This window comes from Lynx canadensis, chromosome D4, assembly GCF_007474595.2.
Source record: "Lynx canadensis isolate LIC74 chromosome D4, mLynCan4.pri.v2, whole genome shotgun sequence".
Classification (NCBI taxonomy): Eukaryota; Metazoa; Chordata; class Mammalia; order Carnivora; family Felidae; genus Lynx; species Lynx canadensis.
In genome coordinates this window covers 82,397,416-82,410,444 of record NC_044315.2, presented here as the reverse complement: position 1 = coordinate 82,410,444, position 13,029 = coordinate 82,397,416, and the positions used below count along the sequence as shown (strand labels likewise).

The window sequence follows — 13,029 nt, the reverse complement described above, 5'->3', positions numbered from 1 at the left end:
AGCTTCATCGGATTCAGTCTAACCTTTTTGGCCCAAATAGAGATGCTGTGTAGTTTAGAATGCATCTCACCTGGAGGCACAGAATGTACTTTCATGTAACTTTTAGTAATGCTAACATTTGTTAGTGGATTCAGGTAGTGACACCCTTATTTCTTCTTTGTCATGTTCCCTGTCAATCCTTGATGAAAATTTTACCATCTATTGATGACCATTGCCTAAATCAGGTATATTGTTAGGGTTTACAAAATGACGATGATCTAATTTTAACATGCCTTCTGATTTATTAGCTGAAATTGTTTTGTATAGAACTTTTTCTTAGCCTCTGGGGGTTGTGGATTACCTGAAATTTAGTTCATAATAAAAGGCAGAATAAATGCTCAACTTTTTTAAAAAACAGAACCCTCCAGTTTTTATGAAATTTCCAAGCAATGACGATATTACCAATTTAAATGATCATAAATTTTTGTTTTACTTCTCTGCTATTACATTTTTGTGTCACTTTTGTCCTAAAAATTTTGAATCTTAACAACATTGATGTTGTTGCTAATATGTTTTATCCCATGATAGACCTATTTTAAAGTAGCAGCACTAATATCATTACTAACAGTAAGACTATTGAGAAAAGTTTAAGATTCCTCCCCCCCCCCACTTTATCCTTAGAATATATCTCATTAATGATATATGGTCAAAAATACTTTGTTTTAGGGTCAATTGGAGTGATTCTTTTTTCTTCTGTGGTCATGTTATCAACCTGATTATAAAGTCATGTCCACGTTTGGCTTGTTTTTCATTTTAGGGCTTATTTAAAAATTTATATGATTTAATAATTTAAATATTTACATGAATCACTTATGTGATTTCAAAGTCAAAGGTATCTAAGAAGGCTAATTCAGAGAAGCCTCACTTCCAATCTTTTCTCTTCCACTCTGTTCATTTTCTCCCCTATAGAAACCCCCCTTTTTAAATGTTTGTTTATTTTTGGGGGAGAGAGAGAGAGAGAGAGAGAGAGAGCAAGTGGGGGAGGGACAGAAAGAGAGTAGGAGACACAGAATCTGAATCAGGCTCCAGGCTCTGAGCTGTCAGCACAGAGCCCTACACAGGGCTTGAATTCATGAACTGTGAGATCATGACCAGAGCCAAAGTTTAACCAACTGGGCCACCCAGGTGCCCATCCTATAGAAACCCTTTTAAAGCTTTCTCCACCCCAGCATTTGACATTTGGGCTGATGTCATATTGGGCATATTGGGCAGCATATTGACATTTTGGGCTGACAATCCTTTGTTATGGGGGGTGATCCTGTGTATTGAGGGTATTTGGTAGCATCTCTGGTATGTACTTACTGGATGCCAGTTGTTGTAACTAAAAATGTCTCTAGACATTGCTAACGTGTGTGGGGGTGGGGTGGGGGGACGACATTACACCTACTTGAGAATCACCATTGAAAATTTTTTTAATGTTTATTTTATTTTCGAGAAGTGGGGGAGGGGCCGAGAGAGAGGGAGACACAGAATCTGAAGCAGGCTCCAGGCTCTGAGCCGTCAGCACAGAGCCTGACGCGTGGCTCAAACCCATGAACTGTGAGATCATGACCTGAGTTGAAGTCAGACGCTTAACCAACTGAGCCACCCAGGTGCCCCAAGAATCACCATTTTAAAGAAGACAGTTTCTTGCTGGCTTGAAAATTTGACCTCTGATCTAAGGTATCTGCATTTAACATTAAAGTTGTCACTTTAGACAATCACTTTTACACCAACATGAGCACTAAATTTGGGGTACCAGGAATCATTTACAAGGTGACTGTCACAGTGCTCCAGAATATGCTTATTTTATTGTTTTTTGTAGATTGTAATTGAAACTGAGACATGCATTTAGAAACCTCTCCTGTAACTTGTGGCCCCTGAAAATGTGTCCACCTAGAGATCCAGACACCTCCGTATTTTCCCTGCTTTGCAAAACCCTGGGGCTAGGTGATTTCTTAGGGCTTTCCCACTGCCTGAAAGCTTTTGTATTCTAAAAGTCCAGAAGCTTGCTTTTCAAACTGGGGTGGACAGGATACTAATTGAGAGCACCGGGTTGAATCCTAGGTCTCTAACTTATCAACTCTGTGATGTAGTGCCAGTGACTTACCTTCTTGGAGCCTTAGTCTCGCCAATGATAAATTAAGAGGAAAATTGTACCTACTTGATAGGATTGTTGTGAGGATTAAAGACATAATGCATGTTAAGTGCTTAATATACTTACTGCCTGGCATATAATAAGTGCTTAATAAATGTTGGCTGTTAGTATAATTGCCACCAGGGCTAGGTGGTGGTGTGCCAGGAAATACTCAGAGCCACAGGATAGATCAGGAGCATCTTCATGGAGTGTGAATTTCTACTTGAAGAGTTGGAAAAAGAGGGTTTGAATTTTTCTCCTAAAGAGAAGTAATCAGAAACATTATTTTCATGTTAAAACAAACATGGGAATAAGAGGTAAAATTTGCATGGATTTTAAAGATAAAACATGAGACTTCATGAGGTGCCTGGATGGCTCAGTCGGTTACACGTCTGACTTTGGCTCAGGTCATGATCTCGCAGTTCATGAGTTTGAGCCCCACAATGGGCTCTGTGCTGACAGCTCAGAGCTAGATCCTGCTTAGGATTCTGTGTGTCTCCCTCTCTCTCTGCCCCTCCCCGCTCATGCTCTCTCCCCCTCTCACTCTCAAAAATAAAAAATAAACATTAAAAAAATTTTTAATAAAGATAAAACATGAGACTTCAAAGAAATTTTGTACTTGAGCCTGATGAATTTGGGCTTCATCCCCAGACCTTAGGGAGGCTGTCTCCATCTCCCCTGCTGTGAGACAGCTTTGGTGGGGTTTCAGCAGTAGCTCTGGGCTGTTTTGCATCTTTGACTGATAAAAGTATCAGGGATATTGGAAGAAATTCTGTAAGAAGCCAGGACTTCCTGACCAGGAATCCTTGCTACTTTCTTGTCTTCTTTGGGGTTTGTTCCCTGAGGAAGGGGAATGGGAAAATTTGCTGGGTAGTCATTCAATAAATATTTATTAACTAACTACTATATGCCTGGCACATTCTAAAGCATGCAAATGGAATAAATCAAACAGTCTGCCCACATGAAACCTTCAGTCTACTGATCATTCAATATCAGTAGCTACCATAGTCTTGATAAGGGAATTGAAAAGGAGAACAGTAGGGGGGAATGGGTTTGAGGTTTAGGGGAAAGACCTGGCTGTTATGGACAGTCAAGTAGCGTCTGAGACTTCCAAATAGAGACCCTGAGTCCGAGTAAGCTGTTGAATGAGAGTCTAGAGCCATCATTCTCACATTGGGCTTTTAGACAACTGTGGTGGAGTATGGGTAGTCATAATGGCATTTACCGGGGGGAAGCCAGGAATGCCAAATGTCCTGTACTGCATGGACAGTATCGTATGGCTTTTGAATGTTGCACTGGACATTTATGTAGGTGAAAGTCCTATATGCAATGATCTGAGCCTAACAACTAACTCCATCTTTCACATAGAGACCAAGTACATTCTAGTGTGATTTTAATATTCCAGGGAGGTGGGGAACCTAGGTGGCTCAGTCCGTTTCTACTCAGGTCATGATTTCCTGATTCATAAGTTTGAGCCCCGTGCCAGGCTCTGTGCTGACAGCCCAGGGCCCAGAGTTTGCTTCGGATTCTGTGTCTCTCTCTCTTTCTGCCCCTCCCCTGCTTGTACTCTGTATCTCTCTCTCTCAAAAATAAAATAAAACATTAAAAAATTAAAAAAAATTATTCCATGGAGGCAAATACCATGTAAAATGAATGAAGATTATACCTTGCTGTGCTCAGACTCTACCAAGAGTTATTCACTGTTTCTTTTAATTTTTTTAATGTTTATTTATTTTTGTGACAGAGAAAGAGAGAGAGAGAGAGTGCGAGAGCGCAGGAGTGGGGGAGGGACAAAGAGAGAGGGAGACAGAATTCAAAGCAGGCTCCAGGCTCTGAACTGTCACTGCAGAGCCTGATGCAGGGCTCAAACTCATGAACCATGAGATCATGACCTGAGATGAAGTTGGATGCTTAACTGACTAAGCCACCCAGGTGCCCCTTATTCACCATTTCTAAAAATCATGTCAGCGACAGCAATTCTGCTGTGGTCTTCAAGTCTTCAATTGGTATCTGTAGCTACTGATTTTGGGGCCATGCTTCTCAACTGTAAGGCGTATGTGATCACCTGGGAATCTTGTTTCCCACCCCTTCCCTCCCCTTTCATCCTCCCTTAGAATAGAAAAGATATTTGGGCAATAAAATCTAAAGAATCAGAAGGAAGGGAGAGGCTGACATAACAGAGGGGGTGGATTAAAGAATGAAGTTCTTTAGAGGGTAGGAAAGAAGAGCATCCAGGCCCAGGAAAAGGACCTGGTCTTTGGTGAGAGGAGTTGGTTTTTGTAAAAGTGGGGAAGGAGAGAATGACTGGAGGTGTGTGGGTAGATTTAGAACCATGGCAGCAAGAAGTTGAAGGATGTAACATTCCCTATGTCCCACCCCTCAGCCACAACATGACTAGCCACCTTTCTGTCTTCAGCTTCTCTCTGTAGAGCTGGCCTATGGTAGGGAGAGGCGTAGGGAAATCGGACTGACCTCTCTATCTCCCAGGGCAAGTGCTTTGGTAAATAATATACAAGTAAGGTGTTATTACTATTACTACTATACCATTGTTATTTTTTTTCCCTTTAGATCAGCACTAACCAATAGGACTTTCTGCAATGATGGAAATATTTTATTTATTTATTTATTTAGTAATTAAATTATTTTAAAAAAGATTTTAGTTTTAAGTAATTTCTTCACCCAACAGGGGGCTCGAACTTACAACCCCAAGATCAAGAGTTGCATGCTGTACTGACTGAGGCAGCTGGGCACCCCAGAAATGTTTTACATCAGTGCTGTTCAATATGGTAGCCACTAGCCACATGTAGCTATGGAACACTTAAAACATGCCTAATGCAACTGAGGAACTAAATTTTAAATTAAATTAAATTATTTGATGTAATCCCCTCTGCCCAACGTGGGGCTTATGACCCTGAGATCAAGAGTCACATGCTGTACTGACTGAGCCAGCCAGGCACCCCTATTTAATTTTAATTTATTTAAATTTATTTATTTAAATTTATTTATTTATTTATTGTTTATTCATTTTTGAGAGAGAGCAAGCATGAACAGGTGAGAGTGGCAGAGAGAGAGGGAGACACAGAACTTGAAGCAGGCTCCAGGCTCTGAGCTGTCAGCACAGAGCCTGACATGGGCTTGAACCCACGAATGGTGAGATCATGACCTGAGCCGAAGTCAGACGCTTAACTGACTGGGCCACCCAGGTGCCCCTTCATTTATTTAAATTTAAATAGCCACATGTGGCTAGTGTCTATTGCATCAGAGAGTCCAGTGTTGTGTGTTTTCTGCCTCTATTTCCGCGTGGTTCTTCAAAGATGAGCCCCGTCTATAGAGGGCAGTGTCATTTGTGGCCCAGAACACTGGGTTAGGAGTCACACCAGAGTTCAATTTCAGCTGTGCCCTTGGTGACTCTGGGTAATTCACTTCCTTATCTGGGCTCAACATCTTCTGTTCTCTTCAGGGGGTGCAGCGAGTGGATCAATAGAGCTAAGGGTGTAAACTGTGAAGGGCTACCCATTGTTCATACAGGGGCCAATCCACATCCCTTTACCAAGAATGACAGAGTGCTGTGCCAAGGGTGTCTTCCCGAGATGCCTCTTCAGAAACCCTTTGAGAACCAGATCTGTCCCCCTCTGTTGGCTGTTCCCTTCTCTGTGGGGCCCTTCAATGTTATTTGATTAATGTACATTGGCCTCTAGCCCCACAGGGGTAGGGCAGTGTAGCTGTTTTCTTGCTTTTATATCTCTAGGGACTAGCACATACTAGGTTCTCAGTAAATATTTGTGCAATGAATGGATGAAACAAGTGCTAGTATCTGAACTTAGGTGTGATTTAAAAGCTCACCGAATTCTGTAAGTTTACAATATCTAATATTTTACCTTTTTTATAGCAGTGGAAATATTGGAAAATAACCAAATACCCAACATAGGGGGCTGGTTTAATTAAATGATTCTTTAAAAAAACTTTTTTTTAATGTTTGTTTATTTTTGAGAGAGAGAGACACAGAGAGAGAGAGAGGGAGGGAGAGAGAACAAGTGGGGGAGGGGCAGAGAGCGAGGGAGACACAGAATCTGAAGCAGTAATCTGAAGCAGGTTCTGTGTGTCAGCACAGAACCTGATGCGGGGCTCAAACACATGAACCATGAGATCATGACCTGAGCTGAAATCGGACATTTAACTGACTGGGCCTCCCAGGTGCCCCTAATTACATGATTCTTAAGATGTGTTATGCCAGAGAGTATTCAATGCCACAATAAATGGTATATTTACTTTATATTGTTTAATGAAAAAATAAAAACTGAAGGTATACTATAATTTTACTTTGTAAAAGTTATATATTTATATGCATAGGACAAGTTTGGAACTATATATATATATATATATATATATATATATGAACAATGATTACTATCACTAGGTGGGATTAAGAGGTGAAACACTTACTTTTCTTTCTTTCTTCCTTCTTTGTTTTTGAGAGAGAGATAGCTCAAGCAGGGGAGGGGGAGGGATAGAGAGAGAGGGAGAGAGAGAATCTCAAGCAGTCTCCACACCCAGTGTGAAGCCTGACGGTGGGGCTCAATCTCATGACCGTGAGATCATGACCTGAGCCAAAATAAAGACCTGGATACTCAACTGACTGAGCCACCCAGGTGCCCCTTATTTTTCTTTCTAAAACATCTATTTGATTTAAAAAAATGTATCTAATATTTCCAAAAAAAAGCAAAAATGTAGAGACAGTAGATCAATGGTTGCCTGTGGCTGGGAGTGGGAATGGGATTAACAGTAAATGAGTCTGAGGGATCTTATGGAGAATCTGTAAATGTTCTACAACTGATTTGATTTGCATCACTTGGTAACATTACTAAAAATCCTTGATCTGTGCACTTGAAATGCATGAATTTTTATGATATGTAAATATGCCTCAATAACATTAAAAAGTCTTTCTTTCTTTTATATATATTTACAGATATTCTTTTTTTTTAAGTTTATTTATTTTGAGAGAAAGAGATGTGGGGGGGGGGTGCAGAGAGAGAGAGAGGGAGAGAGAGAATCACGAGCAGGCTCTGCACTGTCATTGCGAAGTCTGTTACAGGGCTTGAACTCATGAACTGTGAGATCATGACCTGAGTGAAAATCAGGAGTCGGACTCTTAACTGACTGAACCACCCAGGTGCCTCTATTTATATGTATCTTTAAAAAAATTAAAGCAACGCACAAGTATTTAAAGTGCTCTATTCCCACAGCTAGCTCTACTTTCAAAGCATAACAGTAGTAGTTGGTGTTTAACCCTGTCTAGCCTTTTTTTCTACACAGAATCCAAGGATAACATACACATTATAGATACATAATTTTTTGCAACTCTCTTCTCTCTCTAGACATACACTGTAGGGCACGATAAAGTTAACAGTAGCTGCTCTGGGATATGGGATTAGGGGTGGAGGGAGTCAAATGGGGGTGGGAAGGGAGAGGCACACTTGAAAGTTTTAGTTTCTTTACTTTCCTATCATTTGCATGTTTTTGTTTTTTTGGTCAGGAATGTTTGGAGTTATCAACCCAATAAAGATATTGGAATAAGTGATACCATTGAATGCTTCATGCCATGCCGTCCACCTATTTAAAACAATTTAGAAATTAATCTAGTGCCAGGCACTATACTGAGTGCCTGAGATATACTGTCTCATTGAATCCTTATAACAATCCTACGAGGTATGCAATACTAAGGCCTCACTTGACAGATGAGTTAACTAAGACCTGGAGAGACTGATTCACCAAGGTCGCACAGCTAGTATGCACAGACCCCAGACCTGTATACCACAGCATCTCTTCTCCCTGAAGCAGATTCATGTTCTTCTTGGAAAGCCCAGCTTTAATGACCTCATTGCATGTGCATGTGTAGTCCTCACTAACCCACTCATGTCTTCAAGGTGCTTACAGTCTGGGGAGGTGACAGTCAAAACAATTACGATCTAGTGCTATAAGATCTAAGAATCTCAAGGACTCTTTCAGGAGGGTAAAGAAAGGTGAGGGCGATTGGAGGTAGGGGCAGGTGTAGAAAGGGATTTGAGGCCTGGCTCAGGTGGCTCAGAAGTGTTACAGATTCTGGTAACTACAGTGTTGAAGTTCAGTGTGGCTGGAGGGTTAAGGTGGCCTAAAGGAGGGGCAAAGGTAAGGACAAGTACCTTGAAACTTAAGGCCAGATCGCCAAACTTTTTAAGTTGACTTAGAGTATTCATATTTTATTCCGTGAATGACGCAGAGCTGTTAAAATATTTGAATCTGGCGTGTTAGAAAGGGGCCCAGAAGGAGCTGTTGTGGGGGATCCCTCCTCGACTCCCAGCTCTCCAAATCCTGTTGCTGGGTGGTCAGGTCGTTTCTACCCTAGGCTGGGAACTCCTTTGGGGCAAGGACCTTGTGTCATTCACCTGTGCATCTTAACATCCAGCACGGCACCTGGTATGCAGCAGGGGCTCAGTAAGGGGCTGAACTGGCTGGCAGAATGCTGTACCAAGAAAGTGCCCAGGCGTGATTCTGTAAAAAAAAAAAAAAAAAAAAAGCAAAACTTCATTTCTTCCCTTGCATTGCCCAGGTACGTGTTCAGCCAGTCTGACCCAACTATAAGGAGGTCAGAGAGGTCCTGGCCTCAAACTCAATTCCAGGTAGGTCCACTGGGGTGGGAAAAGGAGAGGTGGTTGCTAAGCTGCAACTTCTGTTCAGTACCTGCTATGTGGTGGGAAAATGCACACCTATTGTCTTTTTCCATGTCTCCAACAGCTCCTAAATCGGAATTATTGACCTAGTTTCCCTTACCATAACACGGACTATCAGAATGGTTCTCTAATTTGGTCAAGGTCACACAGCCGGTAAGTGTAGGAGGGGCGGAGGCTGGGAGAGAATCTTTTAAGTCAAAGCCCACTGGCCTCTCCGTCCTTCACCTGGGGAGGCGTAGCGGAGCCTACTCGGCGGCATAGCCTTTGGGTTTGGGGGGCATTCCGCACCGGGGCGCAGGGCCGAAGAGGCCCGCTTGCCGCGGCATCCGGGAGCCGCTCCCAGATTCGGAAGTTACGAAGTTTCCGTGGATTTCGCTTGCCTCCCTGCGCAGCTCGTCCCCGCTCCGCAGCAGTTACGCCGCTAGCGCAGCAGGGCTCAGGTGCTGCAGCGGGCGGGGGCCTGGCGCCAGGAGAAAGGCGGGGACGCAGCTTACGTAAGCGTCCGCTCGCAGGTGCATGAGGCCTCCACCGGCGTGTGGTCCCTGCGCGCTCCCAGGTGCGCAGTTGGCGCAGGCGGCGGCGCGGCACGGCGCCGGCGGGCGCTGGCTGGCGCTCTCAGGTACGGCAGAGTGCGCGTGGAGGGGGCGCGCAGCGAGCGAAGGGGCGGGCTTTCCGTTCCCCAGCAGCCGCGGGGCCCGCCCCCCGGCTCGGCCAATGGGCGCGCTGGGCGGTGTCACGTGCTCGCCGCCGCCGCCGCCGCCGAAGCGGAGACCGGAGCCGCGAGCGCCACCAGGGCAGCAGCCGCCGCAGCCGCCGCCGCTGGGCAGAGGAGCCGGAGACGCGGGCGGACGAGGTGGCGGCGGCGGCGGAGCGGGAGCGGGGACCGGGCGCGGGCAGAGCGCGGCGGCGCGGGTAGGCTGCGGCGGCGGGGTAGGCGCCTGCGCGGCGGGCCGTCCCGGGCGGGCGGCGGTTAAGGCGGCGGTTGAGGCGGTTGGCGGAGCCGGCCCGGGCCCCGCATTGTTTGTTGTGCGTCCTTAGCAGCGGCGGCGGCGGCCGCGGCGGCCCGGGCGGAGAGCCGGGAGCAATCCTGGCCCCCGTGGCTCCGGCATTGTGGCCGCCGCTGCGGTGCCCCGGTCGCTTCGGGCAAGGGCAGCGGGCAGCCTTCCTCACCTTCGTGGGGACGGGGTCCCGGCCCCGAGCGAGGGGAGGGCGTGGGCAGTGTGGGGGGACCCGGCGCCGGGGGTCTGGGTAGGATGGAGGGCCAGGGGCTCCGGGCAGGTGTTGGAGGACGTTGGGGGCAGGGGCAGGGAGCGAGGCTTCGGGGGGCTGGTGGAGGGTGTGGGCAGACTTGGGAGAATGAAGGGTGGAGGGATCCGGCCCAACGGGGCTGGAGGGCCTTCGGGCAGGTTCGGGGGCCCACTGGGGCCAGGGCGAGTGCGAGAGGGATGGAGGACATTGAGGCGTGTGGGGGGCAGTCTGTGGGGGGTTCGGGAGGGTGTGAGGGAGGCCTTGGGGACGGTAGGGGCGAGTGTGATGGGCATAGAAGGAGAAGATTAGGGACTCGAGGGAGGAGTAGAAGAAGCGGATGTCCCGGTTGGGGCTGCGTGTGAGGGGCAGGAAGAGGGGGCAGATAGAAGGAAGGCCACCGGACAAATGTGAAGAGAAATGTGGAGGAAGGTGCCCAGGTAGGGGCTAGTGTGGTGGGGAGAGAGGGACCGGAGGTGTCTAGGGAACTCTGGAGTGATGGTGAGGGAAATGGAGGTTTCCAGGCAGGAGGTGTGTGTGAGGGTAGGCCCAGAGGCTTCTGGAGACCTGTGAAGGATGTGAGGACTGTATCTGGCCAGCAGGTGTGTAGGGGAGACAGGAAGGAGGCAGGAGAGTGTTGAGGCTGGACAGGTGGGCCATGTGAAGGAAGGGCATGTTAGAGGAGAAGGCAGGTGTTAGTGTTGCTCTGGGGAGATCAGTATGGGGGGGAAGGAGGAAGGTGATTGGAACAGGGCCAGAGTTTGAGAGAAGTGAGGACAGTAGAGTAGGGTGATGGGCAGTGACAGGAGATGTCTGGACAGGAGGTGTGCTGGGTATTTAGCGGGTAGCAGGAGAAGTGAGTGAAATGGAGGGTGTTCTTGTGGGAAGTATAGATGTAGGTGGGGGAGCAGAAAGAGGAAACTTTGGGGTTGGACATCAGAGCGGACAAGTGGAGTGGGGTATGTGTGAGGTAGAGGGCCAGAGGTGTGAGGGGTGAGGGGAATGTTCTTGGAGTGGCTGCTGAGGTACGAAAACAGATGGAAGGAAATGTTTTGGGGGCAGGAAGTGTGGAGGGAAGTTGGGGAGGAGGGGGGTGGTACGTGTGTGAAGGGAAATCAGTAGAGGGAGGTGGTAGGGGATGGGTTGGGAGGGGAGGGATGCAGGTCTAGAGTACAGTATGTAGAGAGAGGGAAGTGTGGCTTGGGGGTGCTAGATTTTGTCTGGTAGAAGGGGTTAGGCAGGGAAGAGACAAAAGAAAGGCGGGGAAGACAGGATATTTTTGGATAGAGGATGTAGAAGAATGCATAGTATCTATAATGGGGTAAAAGAAGAGCAAGATAGGGAGGTGTGTGAATGTGTCTGTGACTAGGAAGGGGTAGGTTCTGTATGGTATTGGGGTGGTGGTAATGGAAGCAGATTGCCTAGGTTTAGGGGCAGGAAATAGACTATTCAGGTTGGAGGGAGTTAGGAAAACAGGTTGCTTAAAAGAGAATGAAGGAGCAGGATGCTGAAAAGTGAGAGATTGGAGCACTTTGAGTCTTGAGAAATTAAGAGAGCCAAAAATTTTAGGTCACTGGAAATATAAGAAAAGGCAGAGTGCAGAAGTTGGAAAAACAAAAAGCAAAACAAAAGAGAGGGAATTACATTCTAGGCATAGAACTGAAGTGTGTGTGTGTGTGTGTGTGTGTGTGTGTGTGTGTGTGTATGTATGTATCCTGGAATGATATTAATGAAAAATGGAGGACATTAAGCCCTTGTACCATACCTGAAAGTTCACACCTCTAGGATCGGAGAGATCAAGAAGCCCGATTTTAGTTCCAGAACTCTGTGAATGGGGAAGGGATAAGGGAGAGCTCAGTAGTACACACTCCCAAGTTTGGAGGAGGTGTGTGGTGGGATATTGTCCTAGCACATTGGCCTGACAAGTGGGCAAGTAGAAGAGCCATCCAGGGTTGTTTGGAGTGTACCACAAGTGAATAGAAATAGGATTGCAGCAGGTGCAGGGCAGATGTCTTTGTGAAGATACTGCAAGAGAGCAGGGCCCGGTGTCAGTAGCCTTTGAAGGCTATGTATCAGGGAGGAAGGGATACCTTGGTGCAGTGTCTCAGCTTCCCTGGTGCTTTCTGGGTAATGGGGCAGTTTTCAGGCTTTGAGTGATGTAATATCTGAGTCCCATGCTAGAGGCAGACAGAGGTAATGTACATCCAGCTCCTAAAAGTGGCAGCAATGGAGCTCTGAGATTCTTTAACTCCCTTTCAGGGTGCAAAGAGCTGATCCTGGTTTGTCGACTTTTTCTCCCAAATAGTGGAAGAAAAATTTAGTTGGAGGCTGTTGGATTTTCTGGTATTTTGATTTGAGTTAGGGAGTATAGTGTTAGCTTTATTGAGGAAAGACTTTTGGGGTTGTGTGGACATGAAGCCAATCAGCTTGCCAAACACATAGGAAATAACCTTCAGGGGTTTGAGCACAGATATTTCAGTGCAGGTCTCATTCAGTGTTCTGTGGCTTGTGTTAGATTCTTTGGGATTTGGAAGGATTAAGGAAACTACTTTGAGACTGCCTTAGTAAGCAGGGTTTTCTAGAATCTTGAAAAACGATTTCCCTTTTGACAGTAGAAAATTCAGTCCTGTCAGATTTTGCAAAAAAATAAATTATTTCATCATGTTGCAGAAATAACTTCAATTATCGCTTTGAGAGCTTCATGTAGTGTGTAATGTAGTACCTAGTATGATTTCAAATAAAAGGGCTGCTTTGATACCTTGGGAAGCTTTCTGGGTTGATTAGTTTTCTCCGTTTGTCAATTTAGGAAGTATCTTAATGCAGCCATTGTATGTTCAGATAAAAAGTTTGAGTGGAAATGGGAACCTTGCCTAAATATAATGAGGGCTGAGCAGAATAACACATTTTAAGTAATCTGAATCT

At 46.0% G+C, this 13,029-nt stretch overlaps 1 protein-coding gene across 3 annotated transcripts in view; it reads left to right on the top strand.

Annotated features, from left to right (window-relative positions):
- Positions 1-9,733: 9,733 nt before the first annotated feature.
- The window catches only part of LOC115500147 (spermatid perinuclear RNA binding protein), a 140,874-nt gene continuing 137,578 nt past the window's right edge, over positions 9,734-13,029 (top strand). For all 3 annotated transcript variants that reach the window (XM_030294510.1, XM_032595675.1, XM_030294508.1), the window contains exon 1: positions 9,734-9,774. The gene's annotated coding sequence lies outside the window, so the exon portion shown is untranslated. The remainder of the gene's footprint in view (positions 9,775-13,029) is intronic.